Raw genomic sequence first — 20,876 nt, forward strand, 5'->3', positions numbered from 1 at the left:
GCTCTATATGTTGCACAAACCACCACTTGGACATTTTTTTTTGCAGTTTCCACCATGTGGTGGTCTAAAATGTTGTAAATTGCACCACTTGGTTATCTAATCAGCTAGTTAGTCATGTTGATAGCAAAATCGACAAGTGGGTTCAACATGTCAATGCTCCAATTAATGTAAAAAATAGATTTTTAAAAATTCATACTTCTTTTATTTAGCTATTTAAAAATATGTATTCATTTATTTCAACAAATATTGTGCGGTCTTGAATTTTTTCAAACAAATATTATGGCATCGGGTTCGGGACTCCTGATAAGGACTGGTCGTGGTACGGGAACCCGAAATGAGGCCCACAACATGGTCGAAAGTGGCAAGAAACCCGTCGAGGTGGATGAACTCGGGAAACCTTGGTAGAGGTAGAGATCTTGAGGAGGCCATTAGGGTTAGCCTACCCCCCAATAAGCGTATGAGCGAAAAAATCACATAAGTAGTAGCTATTATTAAAATTTCACAAATATTACGCGCTTTTGAATATTTCAAAAGTATTGTGGCGTCACGTTGGCCTTGCCCGAATTTTACCTTTCAGGCTAGATGTCACGAGCATGATCACTCAACCAACCGGGTCCAAACATATATATACAATTGGCCTCCTCGAGCCTACACCGACCAGATTGTCGCTCAAACTGGATCATATAGTGTCTATAGGATTGATGTCCTAAGGAAATATTCCAACAACGGAAGCCGTTTGATTCGTTGTATTATATTCCTTAGGAATCTTGTTGGGCTTGTTTGGTTCGAAGAAATTCATAGAAATTTTGTGGGATTCAAATCTCAGTGGCTCCTTTGATTCTTGAATACATGATAATTCATACTAATTCACGTGTTTTTTGTGTAGCACTACAACCAAAGAACATGGAATTCAAATTTGTGTGATTTCTTTCATATAGGATTAATTCAACATGCAATCATATTCGATTCCTGCATTATTTCTATTTTAACATTTTGTACACATCATGCATGCGACCCAAACAATGCGTGCATGGTGGGGGGGTTGTTTCGTTGCAAAAGCACTTGGTCACACCACAAACAAACATGCAACAATTAATCTAAATTCACGTGGTTTCCCCGCGATGCAACCAAACAATATTCGATGAAACTAAGCATGCCATAAACATATACAATACACACCATAAATTTTGGCTGCTTTGATTATTCGCAAGATTTTCAAAGTGCGGGAATATGAAAATTGTATGATTAGAGAGTGATGATCATCTCCAAATATATAGGATTGAGAAACAACGGTATTTGGATCCAATAACGTTTGATTGCATGTGAAAACCAAAAGAAATAATAACATACGTTTACACAATGAAGGATTTTTTGTTTTTATATAAAAATGTATTGTCAATGAATTCTGAAAATTGCAATCCTATGAATTAAACAATCAGAAATCGTGTCAGACTAATTCCTACGATTCGAGATTCTAGTACGGAGTATGATTTCTTTGAAGGGGCGCAGAGGGACGTGGGTAGCAATGTTGGGTCCCTGTCTTGTCTGTATACACTGTACTTACGTCAGACTAGTGTTGCTCAGGAAGTCTTAATCTGACGTACTCTGAAGCTAGATGCATCACTGTTTCCAGTCTGACACCAGAAATCCTCAACTCGTCTCCAGTCTATGTCCTCGTTTTTTCAGCAAAATAGACAGAAATAACCCAAAGTCAAAAAGATTGGGAAAAACAAACTTTCGACATACTAGCAAGATTGGGTTATTTTTGTCCAAATTCTCGTTTTTTTTCTCTTGGCTTCCCTACCCTTGAATCCATGTCACTTACGTGTGTTGCCCATGCGTCAGGTCCCACACTTCAGTGAGCACAAGTGACGTGCTGTACATACGCAAACTCCCAGCGATCTTCTTTGTCAAGAGAAGACGCATCAAGATTCAAGACCCGATCGCATTTCTTGCTTTCGGCCAGGGGTCCTCCATGTAAAAGTTAGGGATTTAGATGTAATTTCATGTTTATTTTGTGTGCTGTTGTAAACAGTTGATTTTTTATGTCTATTTGAATCTTGGTCAAATCTTAGGTTTGACCTAGATTTAAACAAGTTTAAAACATGAAAATGAATAACTAAGCATGGATCCTCCTTAGTCAATCCAAAATGAAGCTTTTGGGAGGTTTTTGAAATTTCCATGTTTGAAACCCAAAACCACTTCTTTCATGCTAGACTTCATAAGACATAGTTTAGGGATAGGGGTACATACATGATTTGTCTGGTTTCAATATTTCTAGACCTTGTTTATCAACTTGAATGCTTACTATATGACATAAGAAGACTATGTGCTTTGGTTTTTCATTTATCTATTTTTTTTTAATTTTATGCCCATTTGAATCTTGGTCAAATCCCAAGTTTGACCAGGATTTAAACAAGTTTAAAACATGAAAATGAAAAGGTGTAAGCATGGATCCTTCGTAGTCACTCTAAAATGAAGCTTTTGGGAGGTTCTTGAAATTTCCATGCATGTTTGAAACCCAAAACCACTTTTCTTCATGCTGGACTTCCTAAGACAGAGTTTAGGGTTAGGGGTAGATACATGATTTTTCTGGTTTGAATATGTCTAGACCTTGTTTATCAACTTGAATGTTTACTATATGTGATAATTAAGAAGGCTATGTGCTTTGGTTTTTCATTCTTTAGATTTTTTGTCTGAATTTTTATGCCCATTTGAATCTTGGTCAAATCCTAGGTTTGACCAAGATTTAAATAAGTTTAAAACATGAAAATGAAAAGATAAGCAACGATCGTTTAGTCGCTCTAAAATGAAGCTTTTGGGAGGTTTTTGAAATTTCCATGTTTGAAACCCAAAACCACTTCTCTTCATGCTTGACTTCATAAGACGAATTTTAGGGTCGGTAAGGGGTAGATACATGATTTGTTTGGTTTGAATATGTCTAGACCTTGTTTATCAACTTGAATGCTTACTATATGACATAAGAGGACTATGTGCATTGGTATTTCATTTTTTGATTTCTATGCCCATTTGAATCTTGGTAAATCCTAGGTTTGAGCAAGATTTAAACAACTTTAACATGTGAAAATGAAAAGGTAAGTCTGGATCCTTCTCTTAGAAACCATAAAATGAAGTTTTTGGGAGGTTCTTGAATTTACCATGTTTGAAACCAAAAACCACTTCTGTTCATGCTTGACTTCATAAGACAGAGTTTAGGGTTAGGGGTAGATACATGATTTTTCTGGTTTGAATATGCCTAGACCATGTTTATCAATTTGAATACTTACTATATGACATAAGAAGGCTATGTGCTTTGGTTTTTCATTCTTTTGATTTTTTCTAATTTTTTATGCCCATTTGAATCTTGGTCAAATCCTAGGTTCGACCAAGATTTAAACAAGTTTAAACATGACAATGAAAAGGTAATTAATCATAGATCCTTCTTAATTAACCAGTTAGTCTAATTAAAATGAAGCTTTTGGGAGGTTTTTGAAGTTTCCATGTTTGAAACCCAAAACCACACTTCTCTGCTTCATGCTTGACTTCATATATAATTAAGACAAAGTTTAGGGTTAGGGTGTACATGATTTGACTGGTTTGAATATGTCTAGAGCTTGTTTATGAACTTGAATGTTTACTATATGTCATAAGAAGACTATGTGCTTTGGTTTTTTATTTTATTTATTTTATTTATTTTATGCCCATTTGAATATTGGTCAAATACTAGGTTCGACCAAGATTTAAACAAGTTTAAAACATGAAAATGAAAAGGTAAGCCTGGATCCTTCTTAGTCACTCTAAAATGAAGATTTTGGGAGGTTTTTGAAATTTCCATGCATGTTTGAAACCAAAAACCACTTCTCTTCATGCTTGACTTCATAAGACAGAGTTTAGGGTTAGGGGTAGATACATGATTTGTCTTATTGGAATATGTCTAGACTTTGTTTATCAACTTTTGAATGCTTACTATATATATATGTGACATAAGAAGACTATGTGCTTTTGTTTTTCATTTTTCTGATTTTTTTTTATTTTTATGCCCATTTAAATCTTTGTCAAATCCTAGGCTTGACAATGATTTAAACAAGTTTAAAACATGAAAATGAAAAGGTAAGCATGGATCCTTCTTAGTCACTCTAAAATGAAGCTTTTGGGAGGTTGTTGAAATTTCCTTGTTTGAAACCAAAAAACACTTCTCTTCATGCTTGACTTCATAAGACATAGTTTAGGGTTAGGGGTAGATACATGATTGAATATGTTTAGACCTTGTTTATCAACTTTTGAATGCTTACTATATATATATATATGTGACATAAGAAGACTATGTGCTTTTGTTTTTCATTTTTCCGATTTTTTTTAATTTTATGCCCATTTAAATCTTGGTCAAATCCTAGGCTTGACAATGATTTAAACAAGTTTAAAATATGAAAATGAAAAGGTAAGCATGGATCCTTCTTAGCCAGTCACTCTAAAATGAAGCTTTTGATAGGTTTTTAAAATTTCCATATTTGAAACCCAAAACCACTTCTCTTCATGCTTGACTACATCAGACAAAGTTTAGGGTTAGGGGGTAGATACATGATTTTTCTTGTTTGAATATGTATAGACCTTGTTTATCAACTTTAATGCTTACTATATGACATAAGAAAACTATGTGCTTTGGTTTTTCATTTTTCTGATTTTTCTTTTGAATTTTGATGCACATTTGAATCTTGGTCAAATCATAGGTTTGACCAAGATTTAAACAAGTATAGAACATGAAAATGAAAAGGGAAGCCTGTATCCTTCTTATTAGTCACCCTAAAATGAAGTTTTTGGGAGGTTTTTGAAATTTCAATGTTTGAAACCCAAAACCACTTATCTTCATGCTTGACTTTATAAGACAGAGTTGAGGGGTTAGGGGTAGATACATGATTTGTCTGGTTTGAATATGTCTAGACCTTGTTTACCAACTTTAATGCTTACTGTATGACATAAGATCGAAGAGTATGTGCGCTTTGGTTTTTCATTTTTCTATTTTTTTATTTTATGCCCATTTGAATCTTGGTCCATTTGAATCTTGGTCAAATCCTAGATTTCACCAAGATTTAAACAAGTTTAAAACATGAAGATGGAAAGGTAAGCCTGGATCCTTCTTAGTCGCTCTAAAATGAAGCTTTTGGGATGTTCTTGAAATTTCCATGTTTGAAACCCAAAACAACTTTTCTTCATGCTAGACTTCATAAGATCGACAAGGGGGTAGATACATGATTTGTCTGGTTTGGATATATCTAGACCTTGTTTATCAACTTGAATGCTTACGATATGACATATATAAGAAGACTATGTGCTTTTGTTTTTCATTTTTTTTGTGCCCATTTGAATCTTGGTTGAATCCTAGGTTTGACCAAGATTTAAACAAGTTTAAAACATGAAAATGAAAAGGGAAGCATGTATCCTTCTTAGTCACTATAAAATGAAGTTTTTGGGAGGTTTTTGAAAATTCCATGTTTGAAACCCAAAACCACTTCTCTTCATGCGTGACTTCATAAGACATAGTTTAGGGGTTAGGGGGTAGATACATGATTTGTATGGTTTGAATATGTCTACACCTTGTTTATCAACTTTAATGCTTACTATATGACATATAAGACTATGTGCTTTGGTTTTTCATTTTTTCAGTTTTTTTTATTTTCTGCCAATTTGGTTTGACTAAGATTTAGACAAGTTTTACACGTGAAAACGAATAATTAAGCCTGGATCCTTCTTAGTCACTCCAAAATGTATGGGAAATTGATAGGTGTGTTAACTTTGCTTCATGGAAAAAATAATGTCATGTAAATGAGTTAACTTGGATTTCCTACCCTTGAATCCATAGGAAACTTTGTTCTAATGCACTATAATAATCAACCGAGTTTTTACACCAACAGGTCTGTCACTTACGTGTGGTGCCCATGCGTGAGGTCCCACACTTCAGTGAGCACAAGTCACGTGCAATAGGTACGCAAACTCCCAGCCATTTTCTTTGTCAAGAGAAGACGCATCAGGATGCGTATTGGGAGTCTGTGGGTCCTTCTGGATCCTTCGGTTGTCCCTCTCACACAAAAAAACTCTCTCATTCTCGGCCTCGCTCGACTCGCTCGCTCGCTCGCACCTCCTGCTCACTGACAAAACCTGCACAACAGTCAACATCATCACCCGAAAAAGGGAAGACACCATAATTCTCTCCCTTCTTCTCTCCTTCCGAGTGATCCCTCTTCCTCCGAGTTTCACTCGATGGGCAAACACACATGTGCTGCATAGTAATAATAAAAAGGTAGAAAATCGACCTACGAATCTATAATTAAATAGGTTAAACTAGGGTTTTGCCCAGTTCTACAAATCAAGGTTCAAAAAAATCCAACTACGGGGTTTGAACAACCCCATTTAATCCAAGAAATTTTTCGACCTCATCCAATGGCCTCAAACTATAGGGTTAGCATCTAGTGCAGTATGTGTGAACATGTATGCACTATGTGTACTATAACTTGTATGTCTTTCAAATTTGAACCAAATTTGAATAAGTTTGAAATATTTGAAATGGGGCTTTTGGCTTAAACGTTTGAAACCCAAAACTACTTCTCTTCATGCTAGACTTCATAAGACCGAGTTTAGGGTTAGGGGTAGATACATGATTTGTTTGGTTTGAATATGTCTAAACCTTGTTTATCAACTTGAATGCTTAATTACTATATGAAAATGAAAAGGTAAGCATGGATCCTTCTTAGTCAGTCACTCTAAAATGAAGCTTTTGATAGGTTTTTGAAATTTCCATATTTGAAACCCAAAACCACTTCTCTTCATGCTTGACTACATAAGACAAGTTTAGGGTTAGGGGGTAGATACATGATTTTTCTTGTTTGAATATGTATAGACCTTGTTTATCAACTTGAATGCTTAATTACTATATGAAAATGAAAAGGTAAGCATGGATCCTTCTTAGCCAGTCACTCTAAAATGAAGCTTTTGATAGGTTTTTGAAATTTCCATATTTGAAACCCAAAACCACTTCTCTTCATGCTTGACTACATAAGACAAGTTTAGGGTTAGGGGCTAGATACATGATTTTTCTTGTTTGAATATGTATAGACCTTGTTTATCAACTTTAATAATGCTTACTATATGACATAAGAAAACTATGTGCTTTGGTTTTTTATTTTTCTGATTTTTTTTTTGAATTTTGATGCACATTTGAATCTTGGTCAAATCATAGGTTTGACCAAGATTTAAACAAGTATAGAACATGAAAATTAAAAGGGAAGCATGTATCCTTCTTAGTCACCCTAAAATGAAGTTTTGGGAGGTTTTTGAAATTTCCATGTTTGAAACCCAAAACCACTTATCTTCATGCTTGACTTTATAAGACAGAGTTGAGGGGTTAGGGGGTAGATACATGATTTGTCTGGTTTGAATATGTCTAGACCTTGTTTACCAACTTTAATGCTTACTGTATGACATAAGAAGACTATGTGCGCTTTGGTTTTTCATTTTTCTATTTTTTTATTTTATGCCCATTTGAATCTTGGTCCATTTGAATCTTGGTCAAATCCTAGATTTCACCAAGATTTAAACAAGTTTAAAACATGAAAATGGAAAGGTAAGCCTGGATCCTTCTTAGTCGCTCTAAAATGAAGCTTTTGGGATGTTCTTGAAATTTCCATGTTTGAAACCCAAAACAACTTTTCTTCATGCTAGACTTCATAAGATCGACAAGGGGGTAGATACATGATTTGTCTGGTTTGGATATATCTAGACCTTGTTTATCAACTTGAATGCTTACGATATGACATATATAAGAAGACTATGTGCTTTTGTTTTTCATTTTTTTTGTGCCCATTTGAATCTTGGTTGAATCCTAGGTTTGACCAAGATTTAAACAAGTTTAAAACATGAAAATGAAAAGGGAAGCATGTATCCTTCTTAGTCACTATAAAATGAAGTTTTTGGGAGGTTTTTGAAAATTCCATGTTTGAAACCCAAAACCACTTCTCTTCATGCGTGACTTCATAAGACATAGTTTAGGGGTTAGGGGGTAGATACATGATTTGTATGGTTTGAATATGTCTACACCTTGTTTATCAACTTTAATGCTTACTATATGACATATAAGACTATGTGCTTTGGTTTTTCATTTTTCAGTTTTTTTTATTTTCTGCCAATTTGGTTTGACTAAGATTTAGACAAGTTTTACACGTGAAAACGAATAATTAAGCCTGGATCCTTCTTAGTCACTCCAAAATGTACGGGAAATTGATAGGTGTGTTAACTTTGCTTCATGGAAAAAATAATGTCATGTAAATGAGTTAACTTGGATTTCCTACCCTTGAATCCATAGGAAACTTTGTTCTAATGCACTATAATAATCAACCGAGTTTTTACACCAACAGGTCTGTCACTTACGTGTGGTGCCCATGCGTGAGGTCCCACACTTCAGTGAGCACAAGTCACGTGCAATAGGTACGCAAACTCCCAGCCATTTTCTTTGTCAAGAGAAGACGCATCAGGATGCGTATTGGGAGTCTGTGGGTCCTTCTGGATCCTTCGGTTGTCCCTCTCACAAAAAAAACTCTCTCATTCTCGGCCTCGCTCGACTCGCTCGCTCGCACCTCCTGCTCACTGACAAAACCTGCACAACAGTCAACATCATCACCCGAAAAAGGGAAGACACCATAATTCTCTCCCTTCTTCTCTCCTTCCGAGTGATCCCTCTTCCTCCGAGTTTCACTCGACGGGCAAACACACATGTGCTGCATAGTAATAATAAAAAGGTAGAAAATCGACCTACGAATCTATAATTAAATAGGTTAAACTAGGGTTTTGCCCAGTTCTACAAATCAAGGTTCAAAAAAATCCAACTACGGGGTTCGAACAACCCCATTTAATCCAAGAAATTTTTCGACCTCATCCAATGGCCTCAAACTATAGGGTTAGCATCTAGTGCAGTATGTGTGAACATGTATGCACTATGTGTACTATAACTTGTATGTCTTTCAAATTTGAACCAAATTTGAATAAGTTTGAAATATTTGAAATGGGGCTTTTGGCTTAAACGTTTGAAACCCAAAACTACTTCTCTTCATGCTAGACTTCATAAGACCGAGTTTAGGGTTAGGGGTAGATACATGATTTGTTTGGTTTGAATATGTCTAAACCTTGTTTATCAACTTGAATGCTTAATTACTATATGAAAATGAAAAGGTAAGCATGGATCCTTCTTAGTCAGTCACTCTAAAATGAAGCTTTTGATAGGTTTTTGAAATTTCCATATTTGAAACCCAAAACCACTTCTCTTCATGCTTGACTACATAAGACAAGTTTAGGGTTAGGGGGTAGATACATGATTTTTCTTGTTTGAATATGTATAGACCTTGTTTATCAACTTGAATGCTTAATTACTATATGAAAATGAAAAGGTAAGCATGGATCCTTCTTAGCCAGTCACTCTAAAATGAAGCTTTTGATAGGTTTTTGAAATTTCCATATTTGAAAACCAAAACCACTTCTCTTCATGCTTGACTACATAAGACAAAGTTTAGGGTTAGGGGGTGTAGATACATGACAGAGGAAGACTATCTTGAATGCTTACTACATGACATAGGAAGACTATCTTGAATGCTTACTATATGACATAGGAATACTATGTGCTTTTCGGAGGTTTTTGAAATTTCCATGTTTGAAACCAAAAACCACACTTCTCTTCATGCTTGACTTCATATAAGACGAAGTTTAGGGTCGATAGGGGGTAGATACATGATTTGTCTGGTTTGAATATGTGTCTAGACCTTGTTTATCAACTTGTTGAATGCTTACTATATGACATATATAAGAGGACTATGTGCATTGGTATTTCATTTTTTTGATTTTTATGCCCATTTGAATCTTGGTTAAATCCTAGGTTTGAGCAAGATTTAAACAAGTTTAACATGTGAAAATGAAAAAGGTAATTAAGTCTGGATCCTTCTCTTAGTCACTCTAAAATGAAGCTTTTGGGAGGTTCTTGAATTTACCATGTTTGAAACCCAAAACCACTTCTGTTCATGCTTGACTTCATAAGACAGAGTTTAGGGTTAGGGGTAGATACATGATTTTTCTGGTTTGAATATGTCTAGACCATGTTTATCAATTTGAATGCTTACTATATGACATAAGAAGGCTATGTGCTTTGGTTTTTCATTCTTTCGATTTTTTCTGAATTTTTATGCCCATTTGAATTTTGGTCAAATCCTAGGTTTGAGCAAGATTTAAACAAGTTTAAAACATGACAATGAAAAGGTAATTAATCCTGGATCCTTCTTAATTAACCAGTCAGTCTAATTAAAATGAAGCTTTTGGGAGGTTTTTGAAATTTCCATGTTTGAAACCCAAAACCACACTTCTCTGCTTCATGCCTGACTTCATATATAATTAAGACAGAGTGTTTAGGGTTAGGGGGTACATGATTTGCCTGGTTTGAATATGTCTAGACCTTGTTTATGAACTTGAATGCTTACTATATGACATAAGAAGACTATGTGCTTTGTTTTTTATTTTATGCCCATTTGAATATTGGTCAAATCCTAGGTTTGACCAAGATTTAAACAAGTTTAAAACATGAAAATGAAAAGGTAAGCATGGATCCTTCTTAGTCACTCTAAAATGAAGCTTTTGGGAGGTTTTTGAAATTTCCATGTTTGAAACCAAAAAACACTTCTCTTCATGCTTGACTTCATAAGACATAGTTTAGGGTTAGGGGTAGATACATGATTGAATATGTCTAGACCTTGTTTATCAACTTTTGAATGCTTACTATATATATATATATATATATATGTGACATAAGAAGACTATGTGCTTTTGTTTTTCATTTTGCCGATTTTTTTAATTTTATGCCCATTTAAATCTTGGTCAAATCCTAGGCTTGACAATGATTTAAACAAGTTTAAAATATAAAAATGAAAAGGTAAGCATGGATCCTTCTTAGCCAGTCACTCTAAAATGAAGCTTTTGATAGGTTTTTGAAATTTCCATATTTGAAACCCAAAACCACTTCTCTTCATGCTTGACTACATAAGACAAAGTTTAGGGTTAGGGGTAGATACATGATTTTTCTTGTTTGAATATGTATAGACCTTGTTTATCAACTTTAATAATGCTTACTATATGACATAAGAAAACTATGTGCTTTGGTTTTTCATTTTTCTGATTTTTTTTTTAATTTTGATGCACATTTGAATCTTGGTCAAATCATAGGTTTGACCAAGATTTAAACAAGTATAGAACATGAAAATGAAAAGGGAAGCCTGTATCCTTCTTAGTCACCCTAAAATGAAGTTTTTGGGAGGTTTTTGAAATTTCCATGTTTGAAACCCAAAACCACTTATCTTCATGCTTGACTTTATAAGACAGAGTTGAGGGGTTAGGGGGTAGATACATGATTTGTCTGGTTTGAATATGTCTAGACCTTGTTTACCAACTTTAATGCTTACTGCATGACATAAGAAGACTATGTGCGCTTTGGTTTTTCATTTTTCTATTTTTTTATTTTATGCCCATTTGAATCTTGGTCCATTTGAATCTTGGTCAAATCCTAGATTTCACCAAGATTTAAACAAGTTTAAAACATGAAAATGGAAAGGTAAGCCTGGATCCTTCTTAGTCGCTCTAAAATGAAGCTTTTGGGATGTTCTTGAAATTTCCATGTTTGAAACCCAAAACAACTTTTCTTCATGCTAGACTTCATAAGATCGACAAGGGGGTAGATAGACCTTGTTTATCAACTTGAATGCTTACGATATGACATATATAAGAAGACTATGTGCTTTTGTTTTTCATTTTTTTTGTGCCCATTTGAATCTTGGTTGAATCCTAGGTTTGACCAAGATTTAAACAAGTTTAAAACATGAAAATGAAAAGGGAAGCATGTATCCTTCTTAGTCACTATAAAATGAAGTTTTTGGGAGGTTTTTTAAAATTCCATGTTTGAAACCCAAAACCACTTCTCTTCATGCGTGACTTCATAAGACATAGTTTAGGGGTTAGGGGGTAGATACATGATTTGTATGGTTTGAATATGTCTACACCTTGTTTATCAACTTTAATGCTTACTATATGACATATAAGACTATGTGCTTTGGTTTTTCATTTTTTAGTTTTTTTTAATTTTCTGCCAATTTGGTTTGACCAAGATTTAGACAAGTTTTACACGTGAAAACGAATAAGTAAGCCTGGATCCTTCTTAGTCACTCCAAAATGTACGGGAAATTGATAGGTGTGTTAACTTTGCTTCATGGAAAAAATAATGTCATGTAAATGAGTTAACTTGGATTTCCTACCCTTGAATCCATAGGAAACTTTGTTCTAATGCACTATAATAATCAACCGAGTTTTTACACTAACAGGTCTGTCACTTACGTGTGGTGCCCATGCGTGAGGTCCCACACTTCAGTGAGCACAAGTCACGTGCAATAGGTACGCAAACTCCCAGCCATTTTCTTTGTCAAGAGAAGACGCATCAGGATGCGTATTGGGAGTCTGTGGGTCCTTCTAGATCCTTCGGTTGTCCCTCTCACAAAAAAACTCTCTCATTCTCGGCCTCGCTCGCTCGCACCTCCTGCTCACTGACAAAACCTGCACAACAGTCAACATCATCACCCGAAAAAGGGAAGACACCATAATTCTCTCCCTTCTTCTCTCCTTCCGAGTGATCCCTCTTCCTCCGAGTTTCACTCGACGGGCAAACACACATGTGCTGCATAGTAATAATAAAAAGGTAGAAAATCGACCTACGAATCTATAATTAAATAGGTTAAACTAGGGTTTTGCCCAGTTCTACAAATCAAGGTTCAAAAAAATCCAACTACGTGGTTCGAACAACCCCATTTAATCCAAGAAATTTTTCGACCTCATCCAATGGCCTCAAACTATAGGGTTAGCATCTAGTGCAGTATGTGTGAACATGTATGCACAATGTGTACTATAACTTGTATGTCTTTCAAATTTGAACCAAATTTGAATAAGTTTGAAATATTTGAAATGGGGCTTTTGGCTTAAATGTTTAAAACCCAAAACTACTTCTCTTCATGCTAGACTTCATAAGACCGAGGAACCGCAAGGTAATTAAATTGGGGCCAAAACGATTCCAACTTCCTAGGCATTGACCAACTTTGCCCCTCTTAACCCAACGTGGCAGTGAACCCGAGATATTTTTATTATAAGCAACAACTTCCTCTTACTCCGCTACTCTCTCCGAAATGGTAAGACAACCTCTCCGGCTTAAGTGACCAATCGACATAGCTATGGCCTTCCGACTTGGCTCTGGTTGCCGCGCGCGTAGTCCTACCACCGACGAGGAAGCGGAGCATCAGCGCCGCCTTCGCTTCGTCCATCGCGCACCAAGGCATAACCTGCCCGCTCCGCACTGGCCGGTTGTTCAGTCCGCGGCGGTGGCGCTGGCCGTGGAGCCCCTCGCCAGCCGCTTCCCGTGCGGGCCGATGGATGCAGAGGCAGGGATCTCCCACGCAACCCCGCATGCGACGCCCGCTCGGCCCTGGCCGGCTTTTCCGCCCGCGCATGCCGCATGGTTTTCTTTGCCAGCAGGTGAGATCCCCTTCCCGGCCGGTGCGAACGATGCGGAGGCAGGGAGCTCCCGTGGCCAGCCGCCTAATCCGACCGCACTTCAGGCGGTGCCTGCCGTGGAGCCAGGCCATTCTTTCGAAGCGCATCACGGCGACGCCCTTTGCAGGAGCAACACCGCCAATGAGCTCGTATATAACGTGATGTTCCCGGCACTCTATAGATGCCGGGATGCTCTGCAAGCTTTCGTGCAGGCTAAGAATGCGGCGGCGGCAAATCCCAGGGACGCAGCATTGCAGCGGCGCGCCGATGAGGCTAAGGTGGCGCACGCTTTCCACCAGGCGTGCCTCGACAGGCTTAACATCCAGCACGGCTTCGCGCAACCGCCAAACGCCGCTCCAGCTAAGATCAAAAAATACTCCGGTGAGCATATCACTCCGGAGTAGAACAATCCAATTTCTAGTACTGTAGGAGTACTTTATTAGTGCACAAACCTGGCGAAATAAAAGGTGTGTTTTTATGTGTGATGTAAATCTAAAAATTTGAAGGTTCTAGCAAAAACATTTCTTCACAAATATTCGATGTGTTTGCTTGGCCTTATCTATATATCTGGTGAGCTTATATGGATGCCAAATCCTTTACAAACTTATATTTAACATATATGACCACATTTTTTAAGAGATCGATGTGCATGCATCTATCTCGCCATGGTAAATTAATGAAACAAGATGCATGACCATTTTCTAGGGTTTTAAAGGATACTAGAGCTTTTCTAGGTTAATTTGCAACTATATGTATATTTGTTTTCTAGTTCTGGGCTGATCATTAAACTAAACATTGAGTTGTAGATTATGTGAAATTAGTACATGCCATAAAATATAGTATTTTTTTATGTACCCTACGCGGTAGTACGTGTGGTGTACCCTTAATTATCAATTGGTAGACATGTATCGTTGGCATGTTTGAAGAAAATTTGAATTTGGAAGAAGTTTTTAAAGTAAAATTAACGCAAGCCCAAAATCATATGTGATGGTGAAATTTCTAGAACAAATCAATACAAACCTAGTAATATGAGTTTGCTTGGCTTTCTGCCCACAAGTGAGTATTGTGCGCATGTACTTTGATGCAAAATCCCGCCATACAAAACTTTTTAGTTATCATATGACCTCAAGTTTGGAAGAGATCGTATTTTAAGCAACTTCACAAACAAGAGATTCTACCAAATTTTAACAGTTGCACATTATTGTCATAATTCCACCTTTTGCAAGCAGTAGGGTAGACATGCTTTCCGCTTGCTAGGATGTGTTAGTGCCATCAATTTTGTAGATATAGGTTCAAGGATTTGTTGATCTTAATCTGCAACTATATATGGATTTTTTAAGCCTTTGCCTAGTAATTAAACTCATAATTGAAACAATGTAGGTTATGTAACTACATACATGCCATAATTTCTGACAGGAAATACTTGGACGTGCCTTGCGAGGGTTGTAACAAACAAGAACACAATGACCAAACTTCAAATGCCAATCCACCCACCGAGCTATACAATTGGTGTGTACAATCGATCGACTCCTTCTAATCAAATTTGAATACAATAGAAGAAGTTTAAAAAAACTTCAAAACGAGATCAACTTGTGCATTGAGTCATCCTTTGTTATTTATTTGCTTGTAAAAATAGAAACATAGGCATATGAATGTATTGGAATAGAACACTTCACTTTCAACGGGGAAGGGACCCGAAGGTCCCAGAAAAACAAAAAAATTACAATAGTAGTACTCCTCTGAGAAGGCAGTAGAAGAAGGATCCTCGAAGAACCAAATGCTTTTATTATCCACAGCTGTTCGGCTCTTTTCCTTCTCGTGTAAGCTATCGCGCAATGATTATGCTAATGGTCAGATGGTAGTACAACCATTCACGCAAACTTCTTCGCCCTTCATCATGTCAGCATCGTATCCCAGTGTGCAAGCAGTCTGCTCGAATGAAATACTCCTAAGTACGTACGGTATTCCCTCCAAAGACACACCACACGGTATTCCCTCCAAAGACGCACCGTCGCCCCGATCTGCTCGGATGAAATACACCAAAATACTTCTGCGCCCTTCATCATGTCAGCATCGTATCCCAGTGTGCAAGCAGTCTGCAATGAAATGGAGACGACATTTTGTTGAAAAGTGTCGGTGCATGCTATATATGAGAGTTTTTACAGCATTATTCCGATTTCCACAGAATGCATTAAATTTGGACGCGATGACACACTAACAAGAGTGGTTTAAACAAGGCCATTATTTTATTATGTTATATTACTACAGTACTCCAAGGTAGCACTAGTAGCCTTCGGTAGTAGTACTCTGCCGGTCGCGCTGCCTCATTCGACCAGACTTTATTCTTCTTCTCATATATATATACAAAATACTGTCTGCCGAGGTTTGATGACCGCACCGTCGCCCCTCTCCGCGCCGCCGTCTTGGGCCGCGCCGCCATTCTCCCCGCCGAATTCTCCCCCGTCCCCGACGCACCACCGTCAAGCACCACCGGACCGATCTTCGCAGGTATGTACATCTCCAACCTCCAGCGAGTAGAGAGGTTCATCGGTCATTTTGTTCGATATAACCTTAATTTGGGGATTGCAATGTGAGTAACTTACTGGGTTTTCTAGGAAATGAAAATGGCATCGCTCGATGCCTACACTGCGTCGGCGGATACATGGAAAGCGGAGATGGATGCTCTGCATGCATCGGCGGAGACATGTAAAGCGGATGCAGAGGCAAAGGCGAAGGCGGTGGCTAGGACGGCCCCGGGCGCTGTGGCGCTGGCAAATGCTCGTATCGAAGCGGCATTTTGTTGGAAAGTCTTGGCGCGTGCTTCGAGAGTTTTGGCGGCGCAGCCGGGAGAACCGTCGGAGGCTTCGAAGCTGGCTGCTTTGAACGCGTCGAGAGCTTGGATGGAGACTTCATCTAAGGCGGCGCTTGTTGCATATGATCATGACTCGTCAACCCCTTCGTAAGTTCTACCTTCCCCAACTGCAATGCGGTTAGATCTGGTGGATTGTTTTTTGCCCAAACCAGACGTGATGATGCATTGCGATGTTTTTGTATTTTTGATGATGCATTCTGCTTCTTTTGTAATTTGGGTGATTCATTATGCTTTTTAGGTACTCCGGTTCATATTAATTGACTCTAATATGAATGTATCTAGACACATTTTAGTTCTAGATACATCCATATTGGAGTCAATTAATATGAATCGGAGGGGAGTAGTAATTTTTCTGATGCACTGTCCTCTTCAGGAATTTTTCATGGTGATTTTTTTTCTGTCAACCTAGCTAATGCTCTCTGCTGTTTAGCCAAAAGTTGGATGATGCATTGTACTGTTTACATATATTTTACTCTGATGATGCATTTTGCTCTTTTAGCCTTTTAGGTAATTTTTCTGATTCCTTGAGCAGTGTGGGAAATTTTGATGAAGAATTTTGCTGTCAACTTAGATGATGCATTGTGTTGTTTACATTTTATTACTTATATCAAAGCTAACCCCATCTGATGTTACCACAGTGTTTTGGGTCCTGTAGATGTCTCCTTTTCCTCCAATCGTGTTGACACGTTAGCAATTATTACTGTAGATGCGAGATTGCCTTCCGTTGGTGCGTCCTATTTTTGTGGTGTTTTTGCATTGTGTTGTTTACATTATTTTGATTTTGCTGATGCATTGTCCTGTTTACATTATTTTGATTTTGCTGATGCATTGTGTTGTTTACACTATTTTTATTTTGCTGATGCACCGTGCAGTTTAGGAAACTTTGATGATGAATTAGATCATGCATTTTGCTGTTTAGTCAAATTAGATGTTGCATTTTGTTTAAAAAATCGGATGATACAATGTGCTGTTTACATAATTTTGACGATGCATCGTGCAATTTGCGTAATCCTACCAGCTTTAGTCGAAGGACACAACAATCTGCCTGAAGATGTAGTCTCTCAGATTCTTGTCAGGCTTCCTCCCCATCCAACCTGCTTACTAGCTGCATCAGGCACCAAGAAAGCATGGAGGCAATGTATGGGAAGCAATTATTTCAGAAAGCTAACTGTGTCACACAACGGAGGAAACCCGTTGCTAGGGTTTTTCACCAACAACTCCGAGGACAATCGATTCATCACAGAGCATGATCTTCACCCGGCCATCTTGCAGATGCTGGCAATCCCGTCTGAAGTGAACGGTCCCAAAATCTATGTCCTGGGATGCCGCGATGGTATGGTGCTACTCCATTCTAATGTATCCGGTGGGTATATATCAGTCTGGGATCCAATTAGGCAAGTTCTCACAGTGATACCAGAACCACCATTGTGGCGCAATCATGCAATTGAAAGCAGCGGCTCAATTCTCTGTTCGAGAAACAACTCTGAACCGTTTACACACTGTTGCAAGTTCTCGGTTGTTTGGATAACAACTAAAAGTTACGATGCACAGGCTCATATCTACTCACCAGATTCAAAAGAATGGGAGTTTCTAGCTCGATCAACTCCGATGCTGTCAGAGATTGACCGTAGACCGGCAACTCTCATAGGGGGTATTTTGTACTGGCCAACGAAGTCTAGATATATCATTGAGCTTGACCATGCAAAGAAGGCTCTGAAATATATTCAGTGCCCTCATGAGACGCATGATATATTCATGCTTAACATTCACATCTTCAAGGGACATAATGGAGATGTTGCCCTTGCTGTTATAAGAGACTTCACCCTACAAACATGGGCCAGTACAAGATCATCAACAGGCGATCACGAGTCATGGACATGTCATATAAATTTTGAATTGGATACTTTTCTTGGCCTTGACACATCATTTCCATACAATTGGAAACATGCAGTAAGGTTACTCTGCGTATTTGAGGACAAAAATGAGCTGGTTGTAAGGGCAAAGGAGGGAGTATTCCAATTAGATATGAGCAACTAGCAGTGGAGAAAGTACAATTCTGCTAGACGTTGGTGCACTTTACATCCCTACTCAGTTAGACCGGGTTAGGCATTCATATGTAACCTTTGCATTCATTTACATATGACTTTTGCTGATCAATTTGTTCATTTCCTGACAGTAACCGACCTGATCCAGAGTGCAACATCAAGGACACGAAAAAGAACGCGCTGTCAGGAACCCATCTAATTCAAAGTTCAACATCCATAAGAGAAAAGGAAGTCGCATATGAAGGAGCAAGGCTTGTTTGGGCAAGAAGTGATAGCCCAGCTTTTGTTTGGTCTGATGTCTTTTAGTTTTCTTTCTGGTGGAAATGTCGCAGCACCATTTGTTTGTACTGCAGCTCCATAGTGGTAGCTGCTAGAACGTTGGCGCTGTCCGACGTCTGCTTGTTTTGGGGGCATAAATATGCCATGAAACCTTTGTTTTATGTGATCAAACGGTCATCTCTGCATGTATATGTTCGGGGTCTGATGAAACCTTTTTTGTGATCTATACATATATTTCAGTCAGTCTGTGTTTTGTTTTATGATGGGCAGGAGTATTTGTTTTACTACACCATTGTTTATCCGAATGGTATTACTCACTCTATTCAAAAAGTTAGCGGCTCACCTTTTTCCTTCAAGATACGAATGTATCTACACACTAAAAACAGATATAGATGAAACCATCTCTAGACAAAGTTTAGTCACTTATGTATGGACGGGGGTAGTATTATTTATGTTGTGCTCCCAAAACAAGCAGACGTCGGATAGCGCCTATTTAAAGTCCATATGTTTAATCTTATTCCCTTTGGAAGTTAAGCATTAAACTCTACTAGTACAACCGTAGTGGTCTTGTGATGTAGTACTCTTTTGATGCATTTGTGATGTAGTAGTACTTTTTTTGAACTGGTATAGTACTATGTAAGAAGAGTACTCCCTCCAATTCACATTCATTTTACACCAAGAAATATGGATCGGAGCGAGGGAGTAAACTAAACATGGCATCTCGTGCATGAAGCTTGACAGATCGATCAGGTTGGCTAGAATGGCAATACAATGCTCCTCATTAGGCAAATGCATGCCATGTACAATAGTATACATCCAGTAAAGAAGTCTATACTGACATAAAAAAAGACTACATTGGGGATGAGAGTCAATTGGGGCATCTACAATACATAAAATCTTGCTCGTAGCTGATTTTGGCTAACTGGGTTTTACTCACATTACACGTGCCACTTTCCTTGTCTGCAAAACAAGTTCCAATAAAGGAAGAGAAAAGAAGAGGACAGTGTGGGCGAGATTGAACACCTTTTTTATGTGTTAAGCTAAGGCCTTGTTTAGCTGAGGATTTCGACTTAGGCCTAACAGCTCAGCACACCCACAAATAAATTTCCTTGCGCGCACCATTGTCAGCAACAATAACAAAATTAGCATGCAAGATTAAGAACGAAGTGAATTTAAGTAACTTGGTTAGCTTTTCAAGCAATATATTCAGAGAAAGAGCACACATGTTCGGCTACAAATAATCGTAAGAGAAGAACAATAAATCTAAGGCACCCCACTTCATGTGCAGAAGGGGCGCGACAACGCATGGATTCATACCTTGAGTCGACTCTGGCTCGTAGAAGGGCGGCCGCGCCTCGAGGATGCCGGTGACGTCTTCACCTCGATCTCACATGTGACTGCTTCTCGGTGGGCGGTGCGCCACGCCATGTAGAACATCTATCAAAAGAGGAGAGCCCGATGACGCTACCGACGCCTCAACCTTGATAGCACCGGCCTGTTTCTCCGCACCGAGATGCGCCACGTGCAAGATTTAGCGGATGCGCCAATTTTAGAGATATGTCATAATCGTTGTAACAAATTTCAACGTGATGATGATTTGATCCTGCACTCGGCCTTGAACATAAGTACTAGTACAGTCTCACAATTTTTTATCATTATACTTTGCGAGATTTAGCGGACGCGCCAAATTCAGAGATAGATCATGATCATGGTAACACAATTTTCAATGTAATGATGATTTGATGTTGCACTCGACCTTGAACGTAAGTACTAGTACGGTCTCACAATTATGTATCATTATACTTTGCAAGTTTTAGCGGGTGCGCCCATTTTTAGAGGATCATGGTAACAAATTTTCAACATGATGATGATTTGATGTTGCACTCGACCTTGAATAGAAGTACTACTACTGTCTTACAATTTCTTTATCATTATACTTTGCAAGATTTAGCGGATGCGCCAAATTCAGAGATAGATTAAGAACTTTACAAGTGGTTTTGGGTTTCAAACATGGAAATTTCAAAAACCTCCCAAATACTTCATTTTAGAGTGATTAAGAAGGATACATG

The sequence above is a fragment of the Lolium perenne genome, chromosome 4 (assembly GCF_019359855.2).
Source record: "Lolium perenne isolate Kyuss_39 chromosome 4, Kyuss_2.0, whole genome shotgun sequence".
Taxonomy (NCBI): domain Eukaryota; kingdom Viridiplantae; phylum Streptophyta; class Magnoliopsida; order Poales; family Poaceae; genus Lolium; species Lolium perenne.